This window comes from Apteryx mantelli, chromosome 1 (genome assembly GCF_036417845.1).
Source record: "Apteryx mantelli isolate bAptMan1 chromosome 1, bAptMan1.hap1, whole genome shotgun sequence".
Lineage (NCBI taxonomy): Eukaryota > Metazoa > Chordata > Aves > Apterygiformes > Apterygidae > Apteryx > Apteryx mantelli.
This window is the reverse complement of record NC_089978.1, coordinates 207,861,445-207,872,469: the sequence shown is the minus strand read 5'-3', so window position 1 is coordinate 207,872,469 and position 11,025 is coordinate 207,861,445.

Genomic DNA, 11,025 nt, shown 5'->3' with positions numbered 1-11,025 from the left:
ACAGACTGTATTATTCAGGAAGTGAGAATAAAATCACACTAGTGTCTCCCAACCTTAAGATCTACGATCAAAGTAGGCATCTTGTCAAAACAAATGCTTCATTTACTCCTTTTTTTCTTAGAGAATATATGCATAAAAGCTAGTTGATTACACACTGCCTAAGGGGCTGTTTTGCAAAGGACATTAATGGGAGGAGATGCATCCTCTCATAAACGCGGCATGGGGGAACAGTGCTAATAAGTGGAGGAGTTATTTAACCTGATACATTTGGTATTGGGAGTATATACCTAATTTGGAAATTCAATAAATAATGACTGAATTATTAGGTAATTATTCATACTCCATACAAACTTGTTAACAGTTTTATTCATTTTTTTTCTTTTACTCCCCATGCATTATCTTGCCTGCATCTGCTTGGGAATGGATTTTCTGTTGGGCTAAATGCTTCAAAGCGTGGTACTCATTACTTCACTAGTGTTGTCTCTCACTGTTGATAAGGATACGTCTTCATAGTTACAATTTCAAGTGCACCTGATGCTGAAAGAGGCAGTCCTGCCCACAGCTATTCCTTCCATCTCCAGCCACACATACTTGCTGGCTTCCTTATGTCTGCACTAGGGATTATATGGCGAATCTCACTGAACAATAACACAACCCTGCAAATAAAAGATTAATTTTCAACTAAAACAGATTAACAGCCACATGAGCACTAGAGTCAGTGCAGTGAAGGAGGTCCTGCATGCCAGCATGGTGAACAATGGGCAATAAGTGTACAGACATCAGTTAGGTGCTGCAGATAGCTCGTACACACAAAAAGCAATATCCAGGAGATAAAGTAGTGCATCGAACAGATCAGCTTTCCAGAGGCTGCACGCAAGTGACACAAACAGCAGGACATACAAAGAGACATTCTCTTGCACAGCTAGTTCGTTTCTGAAATTTCATATAACTGGTTAACGTATTTCACACTACCTACCACCAGACAGACTCAGTAAGAGATTTTGCTGTTGCATCTTTTAGTTTTCTTTTGTTTAGGCATAAGAAAATAAATGATCAGTTTGTAGTGTCAAAGTCAAGTTCCTTTTTATCATGAATGAATAGGAAATTGGTTGTATGGTAGCATGAGAGACTGTGTTACTCATTGCAGCTCTGCTCCTACACCACTTGGAGTTAATCATAGACCTCTGTGTGTATGTTCCTCATATTTATTGTCCAGCTGAGCCCTAGGAGCTTTAATCTGACAGTGAATCTTTAATGAATACTGGCCAGTATACTTCCACATAACAGGCCAAATTCTTTTTATTTTATTCTAGTGTAAATCTTTTTGGAGTCACCAGAGGGCACCACTATAGATAATATTGTAAGATACCTAACTGATGCTAAAATAAAGTAGATTTTGGGAAAAAGTACCTGTTAATAGTTATGGAAGTCCTGATAGGCCTTGTGGCATTCACCAGGAAATGGAGTGACTATTTTTTACTGACTATGGCTTTGATTCAGCACCTTGCCACACATACTCACGTGAAAATACACTGCATTGCATTAAATGTTACAAAACCCCACTGTAAATAGTTTAACTTAATCACAAAGAGATTCTAATCAGAGAATTAGGAACTGAGTAATTAAAACTGCACGTTTCTTCTTCAGCATCTCCTTTTCTCCACTTCCCAGTTTTTTTCTTAGTTGTATTTATTGTGTTGAATCTAAGAGACAATAAAAAAAAACTAAAACAAATCACAAACTCCTTGACGCTATGTTCAATTTGACTTTAAATGGTTTTCCTCCTGAATGTGGCTTTGCCTCACAATGTGCTGCATTAGCAAAGAAAAATAATTTGCCTCCATTTACCCAAAGGGATTTAAAAATGAGAAGTCCATTTATATCTGAAGCATGCAGCTTCCTAGCCCTCCTTGCTGGCAGGGAGTCTATTCAGCTAATTCCCACACCTCTTCATGAGCTCCTGCTGCCAGACCTGCAGCCATGTTAAGAACAAGGCAGTTCCTTTCCAAACACGTTTTCAAGGATCTTTTAACAATATCAGACTTCACATTATGACACCCTTTCTACTGATTGTTGATAGATTCATTTGAACTCTACTCATAGTCATTTGGAAAGACAAACTTGCATGCAATAGCAGAATGTGGCAACAGCTGGAGTGCAGAGTGGGCTCGTAGACATGACTAGAAAAATATTTTATATATATATATATTTTTTTAAGGCAAGGGTTAGCTGCTGTAATGCTGAGAAGGACCGATGCACAAGCCAGTTACAACAAGCCAGCAGCTCTACAGGGATTACCTGCCCCTCCTTTCTTCCCTTAAATGGGAATATGTTTCTGCTTACTCTTAGGAATTACAGAGAAAAGCATGCACGCACACAGACACAGACACAGACACAGACACAGACACACACACACACACACACACACAGTGCAACAGCTGACAGGTGGGAGGTGAAGTGTCAGTGTGGACCAGCCTTCAGTGGTTAACAAAGTACGTGTTGCCCTTGCACCTCAGCACTGTCATACTCATACACATACTCAGTGCACACATTTCAGTCCACACACCTACCAGGCATATATCAATATACTATGTGCATTTGTTTTGTCAAGACATTACAATATAACTGTCAGTCTTCTAGAAACTGTTACTGCATTATTCATTGAGGAGTAATTCAGATGCGTGGTAACCTGAAGAGGATAATTCACTCCCAAGTTGCTGGATTTGTTTGAGGTCTCTCCCCCCCCGCCCCCTTCTGATATTTTGCTTTCTTTCATTTGATAATTTAGGTAAACATGCAAATGCTCTTTTACCAGCAGCTGCATCAGACCTGGCACTGTCAGGTTTTCAAACACTGAGCTTGAGCTGTGCAGCCACAAGGAGCTCTTTGTTGTCATTTTGAAGTAGGTAGATTTAATGAAAGAACAACAATGACCACACACTTCGTTCAAATTATTAACAACAACATCCTGTACTTGCGAATGACTGATTTTGCTTTGGAGATTTGTCTCTGAATTCATTTACATTAGCTACTTCAGCTATGTAAATCATCAAAAGACAGCACAGCTTTACTTGTAAGAGCTTCACTCTGTACTTTGCAAGAGATCTAACTACTACAGACAAACTCTTTCCTTCTTCATCTCTGCATGGAGCTGTTCCCCATCCTCTTCATGAAAGGGAAAAGCAGGCGGTGAGACTCCACTGGTCAAAGGAAAAGCAGCTCTTACATCATCCTCTAATATTCTGCAGGTTCTCCAATGTCTGTCCGGGTTATTCATCACGAAGCATCAGACACGATCGTGAAATGGTCCCTCATAGTGAGCAACATAGCTCAGTAGTGCATGATAAAGAGCCCCTAGAGCAGAGCGAGAACTTGCAAGGCTTGGAAGGGCTCTGCTGGAACCAGCCCTTTCATCCCTTCCTCTGACACCACTGCTGCTCAAGTGTGGGAAGGTTCCAGCTGAGACCCAGAAAAATCCTACCCGAGGCCTAAAGAAAATTCTAGTCTTTACTGGGTCAAATTCAAGCATGCCCTCATGTACGTGCAAATAACTCTTAGTAACTTCAAAGTACATACAAAACCATAATTTGATCCTTTGTATTGTACCTGCTTCTTGTGACTAATAACAACTGCTATTAGATTTGTTTTAAAAGCAAAATAACTTGTATATGAAATATTAATTCTATGCACTTATGCAGCATTCTGGTTTTGATTGTTTGAAAATTTCTCATAGGTATTACTTGTTCTCTGCAGAAACACCACATAGTGCCATGGTATTCTTGTAACAATTCTACAGAGAGCAAAATTAAAGCACAAAAAATAAAGTCGCATTCCCAAAGTCATACTGCCACTAACAGAGCCATAATTCTGTACAATTCAGCCACCAGCAAGTAGTATAAACTGTAAGAAGAATAGAATTATGCAGGTAAGTAACTTTGGAAGGATCAACACGGCTTTTGTAAATAGAAAACTTGCCTCAAGAACCTATCAGGCTTCTCTGAAGGGCTCAGCAGCCACATGGATGGGGATGATTTGGCTGGTAAGTGCCCTTCCAAAAGGTTTTAAACAATGCTTCTCAACAAGGCTTTTAAGGAAACCAAGCAGCTGTGCTTTAAGAGGGAAGGTCCCTGCAGGGGTAAATAATTGTTAAAAGACTGGAAAATGAAGACAGGAGGGTCAGTTTTCACAGTGGACAGAGTTCATCAGTGCAGTTCCACAGGGATTTGTGGTAGAGCTGTCTGGTTCAGTGTATTCAGAAAAGGGAGCAAACAAGAACGGGACATAATTTATTGATGATACCAAGTTATTCAGGGTAGTGATGATGAGGGGTAACTAAAGACGTACAGACAGACTGCACAAGAAGCAGAGAATGGGCAAGAAAATGGCAAATGGAATTCAATGTCAGTAAGTGAAATGTGAGGCACAAAGGAAAAACCATTCTAACTACACACATACAAGCTCATGTATGTACTCTGAGCTGACTAGTACTATTCAGAAGTAAGATATGAGGTTATAACGGGGGGGGGGAATCAACTCAGTGCTCACAGAGATCAAAAAATCAAATGCTAGGAATTTTTGGATCAAAGATATAGGAACAGTTTATATATTCAGAATGATTAAGACAGGACTCTCCAGTCTGAAAAAAAGAGACAACTGAAAGGGACATAGTAGAGGGCTATAAAATCATGAGTGTCATGGATGGTGATTGTTCATTTTTCTTCCAAAATAAAGCTCATAGGAAAGATTAAAAAAAAAAAAGAGGTGGTTCTTCACACATGGCACAGTCAATTGACTGCACTCCTTGCCAAAGGAGTCAATTACATAAGTTTGTATTGGTGTCAGTGGAAGACTAGACAATCCTGGAATTGAAATCTGTCAAGGCTTACTAAACACACAACACCCACAAACAGCTCAGGAGACTCCTGAAGAGCAAATGGCTGGAGGCTGGGAGAGCAACAGAGAACCTATCATTTATACTCGCCTTGTTCTTGGACTTTTCTCAAGGCACCTCTTGTGGTGTCTGCTGGAGACAAGACACTGAACTAGACAGATCTTCAACCATACTCAATATGGCCATTCTTGTTTCATATTCTAACTACCATGGTTTGAAGTGATTATAATTCTCAGGAGCTTTCAGGCTGAGAGTTACACTGATAGAAACCACTAGAAACATCACCACAAAATGTCAGGTAGTCCAGCATAGAACAAACCTGAAATAATCAACACTTAATCCCTGAAGAGACAGAAAGACAGAAAAATGCTGGCAAGAGGAAGAGTTCTGGTTTGGTTTTTTTTTTTTTTTTTGCATCTCAGAGATACCAGTAAGTTGGGAGTTTGCATCATACTAGAAAATAATACAATATTTATGTCCTTAGAACAAACTCAAACTTCTACTCCTAGCAGTAGGTACATATAAAAATCAGTAAAATGTATTGCTTTAGGTGGCAAACCACTGAAAGGCCCATGTTTTCAGAGGTGTTGTAGCCGGCTATTTAGTCAGCTTTGTAAGTTAACTTACCTGTTTTGCACCTTATAGCCTGGCACTTGGAAAAATGAGGCATTTCCAGGCATTTACTGTGGGCAATCTGAAAAAGTGTATTTACTATCTGCCTCCATCAGCGTGATTTCTGGGAAGATGTAGCACATTTTCCTGATATTGTGCAGCACAAAAAGGTGAACAAGCATATAGCATAGTCTAGATCAAAAAAATCTAAACTTGCATCATATTTGTAACAGTATATTTCAAGACTTGACTTTAAATTTTGCCCACAGAAATTTGTTAGCAAACATTGCTACTTTTTGAGTAAATCTAGAACCTTCCAAAGAGAGACAAATAAGGCAAAAGTCACCTTTGCAAGTCCAAAACCTCATTCTATGCATATTGTGTAGTTGGAGTGAACTTTGTGCATTTGTGAAGAAGGAACTCCTACACATTAGAGTTACATTTGACTGTGATGCCAGTAGCCAAGCATACCTCTGTTTCTGTGCAAACTAAAACTGAGTCTGAAATGCTGCTGTATTGTACATGCACAGTACACATTCCTCAAAAGTTGTTCGTATCTCAGTACTCAAGGAGAACGAACACAAGAGGGCGCCTGATGTCCCAAGTATCAAAAGTCTGATTTTCATACACTGGCTCTTCTGCAATAGTATGTTGTACTTCCAATGACAAATTCAGATCAAAAACTGATTGCTGGGGGAGGGATGGGAGGGGGCACCACAAAGCCAAGAGTAACACCATAATTGCTTATGGCTTGGCCTCAGATTTGCTAAAGTGAAAATATTCCCTGATGTTCTTGGTACTGTCCCAAAGACCTGATTCTGTTAATAATTCTGCCTTTCCTAAGTAAAGGCCGGTATTAAGTTGCACGAAAGAACTGCCATTTGCAAGACTTAAATGGTAGGAAGAGGCAGAAATGTCTTAAGAAAATGTAAGACAAAAGCAAAAAAGGTTAAATATCTTTAAGTTAAATTTAGCCTGGCAACTGCCCAAACTATGAACTCTGGCAGATTGCTTGTTGGTTATAACAGAAGCCACTTCCTCTGCAGCAACAGGCAGACCAACACTATTGTGCACTTCCTGGGGATGGGCTTTGGGTGTTTTAGACTGAAGCTGCACAACATTGCTTATGTAGAGCTGAGCAATTTAAAAAAACACCAACAGAAAGTCCACCAGCGGCACTCTAGGGAATTCTCCCATGCATATCTAGTTCAGAAATGAATTGGGGTATTTTTCTCCCTCCCCTGCCTCTGAGAAGCCTGACAGCTCCATTCAGCACAGGGGAGGAATGCAAGCTTGGCAAACACTGCTGCTGAGGGCTCCTCCACAGCTGCAGATGACTCATGCTGGAAGAGCCCCTTCTAGCCAGACTTAAGGGGAAATAGTCTTCCTAAATTTTTTCTAAGTTCATTTTAACACAGTGATTTCTATCACTTGAAACTTTCCAGACAATGGCTACTCACACAGAACTGCCTGTGCCATTGTAACCCGAGTATTTTTACAACGCAGGAAGAGCAGCGGGTCCAAGCATACTCTCACAGATGTGCCAGGGTCTGCCTGCTCCCCTCATGGCAGGCACGCTCCTCCCTCTCCCGCAGCAGGGCTCCTATGGGAAAACAGCTCCCATCCTCACTGCCTTCTCGCAACAGGCAGAAGGATCCCAGGAACAGAGAACCCTGTGCCCCCCCCCCCGGCAGGGCCTGCTGCTCTCCTGGACCACGGAAAGAGAAATAGGAAGCCAGGACTTTCTCAGCACTTTCCAGCAGCTCCCAGAATTGCCTGCCAGTAAGGATGCACTTGAAGCTCCTGATGCAGCCTTCCGTTGTTTTGTTTGCTTGAGGGAGGGGTGGGTGTCTTGCCTACCCATTCCTTCCCTTCTGCAGCTCCATATGAGGCTACAGAAGAAGAGGCAGGCGTTATGCAGGCTCCAAGTGCTCTAGGTGAAGAGCTGACTAAGTAGATGGCATGGGGGAAGGACCTGCTGCTGCCACCTGCTCCTCTTGCTCTGCTCCTTACTGAGGCGTAGAGCAGGCTGAAAAAAGGGAGCCTCCATGTGGCTTTCAAAAAAACAGAAGCCAAGTCTTCCAGTAGGGAAGAGATGCAGCCTTTCTTGCAGAGTGTCAGTATGAGCATACAACCATGTTTTCCCCACAGGGGTGGATGAAAATGACATCATTATGCTAATATATTGAGACAGGAAACACAACCAAGCATAAAAAAAACCACTGAAACTGAATATATATATGAAGGGTTACCAGGAGCAATAACAACTGAACTAAATAGAAAATGAGAAAAAGGGCCTGGTTCATCTAACTTCTTCCAGTTTTAGTAATCTCAAGTGCCACTCTAAACAGTAAGCAGTAAAAATAGGTCCTCAGACATGCAGTGTGGGAGCCTTTAAACTTCACATAGAAAAATGAAGATTTGTCTTCCAAGGTGATGGTGACCTTCTAATGTCTTACCCTGGTATACAATCTGAATTCAGTATTTTGACAGCAGTTTGAGGATCTAGATAGACTGGCTGGAATTTGTAACCTCCCCCCTGCTTTTTTCTTGGAATTAAACTAGTTCACTGCCAATGATCTTGGTTGACCATTCTTGCATTTGCCTTTATTAAGTGGATTCCTTTCTCTACTTTCCAGAAAAGTGCACCGAGGTCTTCAGCCTCCTTTGGCATGCCTCATCTACCTCAATATAGCTGTCCAAACCCAAGTCTAGAGTTCTTTATAGTCATGCAGGACAAAGGCACTTTTATTTCATCTTATTTTAAGGTAAACATGCAAACAGGGTCATCTGAATCACAATGCTATCAAAAGGTATTCTATTAATTCTGGAATTATCTAGAAAGATTCCAGAAAACCCATCACAAGGTTAGGCGTAGAATGAAGCTCTCCTCTACCTGTAGGTGAAAGGGTTTCAAACATTACTGCCCCACATAGTCATCGGTGCCCACAAACGGGCAGCTCCTGCTCCTGGGCGCCCATCCCTGCATTAGTGGACGCCAGCCAAGCACATCCTCCCACTGTTGCCTGCAGTGGCCGACAACAGGAACAGCCATGCCCAGCACAGGGTAATGCTCACAGCTCGGGGCAAGGGATGCCTTCAATGATCGCAGCTTTCCTGACAGTTAACAACCACGTAGAACTTAGAGGTGTGGTTTCACAAAACAGTAAAGCCAACCTAATCACCAACTGCTGCCAAAATGAGAAGTTCCCACTCCTTCATCCCTTGCACTAGCCCTGGCACTCATTTGACCCCACAATAAGCCATTCACAGAGCTAACCTGCCATCAGTCTACCACTACAAGAAAAGTGAATAGTTTTCTGCTGAACCAGCTCACCAAGCTCAACTGAATCCTAGTGCTGGTACAAGGGCATCTCGTGGGAGGGAAGGAAGCACATACTGACAAGGGTAGGCAAGCCACTTAGGTGAATCATTAAATAACATACTACACTACTGAACAGGTTTAACTAAATTGGCAAAGACCCCTGTATGGGCATTTGTTTGGCTTACCACTCTATCACAAAGTGATTATATTGATTCTTCTCAATTCAGTAGTGTGTCCCGGTTTGCAGATGTCAATTAGTTTTAATACCACAAAACTAATGACCTAGTAAGGCAAATGGGGCAGCTCACAGCAGTCAGAGCTGCTGTTTCAATGCTGCATGCAGAAGCTGCTAGAGGTCACTCGTTGAGTACACTTCCAATTCTCCAAGGTTCCTAAGCTGTTTCCTATATATTCCATCTTAATTTAAATCAACACCAGGATTCTTAGAGCTGAGATCATGGATATGCGGTTCTGCTTCTTTGCTGATCTGTAGCACAGAATCTGTACAATATAAAGTAAGTATTACAGCCTTAACATGTCATTCCACCCTAATGGTTGTTTATACTATAGCATTTCCTACAAAATAAATGACCCCACACAACTTATGAAGTGAAATACAAGCAGGAGTTGCTGTTATTATTTGTAAGACATTTTCAGTTTCCTGCTGCCGTATCTATACGCTCTGCCTAATGTTTGGAAAACACAGTAATTGTGTCATTACTTCCCCTCATAATTCAGCATCAGATCTTATAAATCTGGAGATATCAAAATATAATTGTCTTAAATTTTGGGAAATCTGATCCAGCAGTCCTCTCCAGTTTTTAAAATTCACATGGTTGAAATATGGCAAATATATTGCTGTTTTATGTAGCAAGTATGATGAAAGATGAACTCAGGCCTCAGTTTTTAAATGGGTTTCTGAATGAAATACACCTAGAGGCCAGTAGCCTTCCAAAGAAGTTTCAATGTCAAATAGGATTAAATAGTCCTAGAACAACCAGTAGTTTTTTTCAGCAGATTGCCATCAAATTTAGAAGGCCTGCTCCCTCCCAGTTATATCCCCCATATACCAGTTTAAGAAGGAAAAGCATCAGACCCACTAGGAATGAAAGCTGCTTACATCTGTGACAGTGACTCCTGATGTGTTTGCAGGTGCCTGTGGTATGAGGTATAGGCCCAGAGTCTTATCTCCCTTAACATTTTTGTAAGGGCCTTCCACATTATAAGAAAAATCAACCCATTCTACTGGGAAAAATGTAACAGTTACTGTTGATTCAGAACCCATTACAAACAATTCTTTGCTTTAACTACTGTAAGGGGTACATGAATAATTCATTCACTGCTTTTGATTTCAGCAGGAACTGGGCTGGGTGGGTACTCTGTCCTCAGGGCCGTTAAATGAGGTTAAGAGAACAGGTACAGAAACAAATAGCAGACCTTCTGGCTTATGTTTCTTCAGAAAACTGAAGAATTCTTAGTGCTGTATCTGTTCAAAGTTTTGCACAAAGACCAACTAAAGCCAGTTTAACAGTTTCTGTTCAGAGTCAACTCTAAAGAAAGTTAATGAAAATAAATACAAGGCTGTTATATGTTTAAAGCACTGGTCTGTCTTCTATCCTGCAGAAATATTTTTATCACCCTCCTCACACTAATGCCCAGTAACACATATGCAACATGACTAAGTTTGGTCAATCTGGAACACATACATTTGAATTTATGAATTTTTTGTTTTATGGGGAACACTTATGATCATAACCTTCCTGTGGATTAGAAGCTCCATGCTGTAGTAGAAAGTAGCATCTCCAAGAAGCTGAGACAAGGGCAGCCTCTGCAGTCCTACCACTGGCAGTAACAGGACTGCTACCAACAGAATCATCATCTCTTTTGACTAATACCTGCTGGAGAGGTAAAAAGACAAAAAACATCACAGCCTTGCTTTTAAAAAAATATGAAAGAGAAAAAAGACACAGTGAAAAGAACCCAAGTCTGAAGCCTTTGTGCCCTGATATACCACACAGTGTAGTTCAGCAGAGCAGTGATAAAAGCCTGAATTACTGAGGCAAGAACTGGAAGTAGACTGCTAGGTAGCAGGATTGTGAACACTCCTCTCAGAGGCCAGTATGAAAGAATTTAGTCTCAATGAGTAACTCCCATATGTTCAATCTACAGACTGAATCAATCATAAATTGCCTATCTT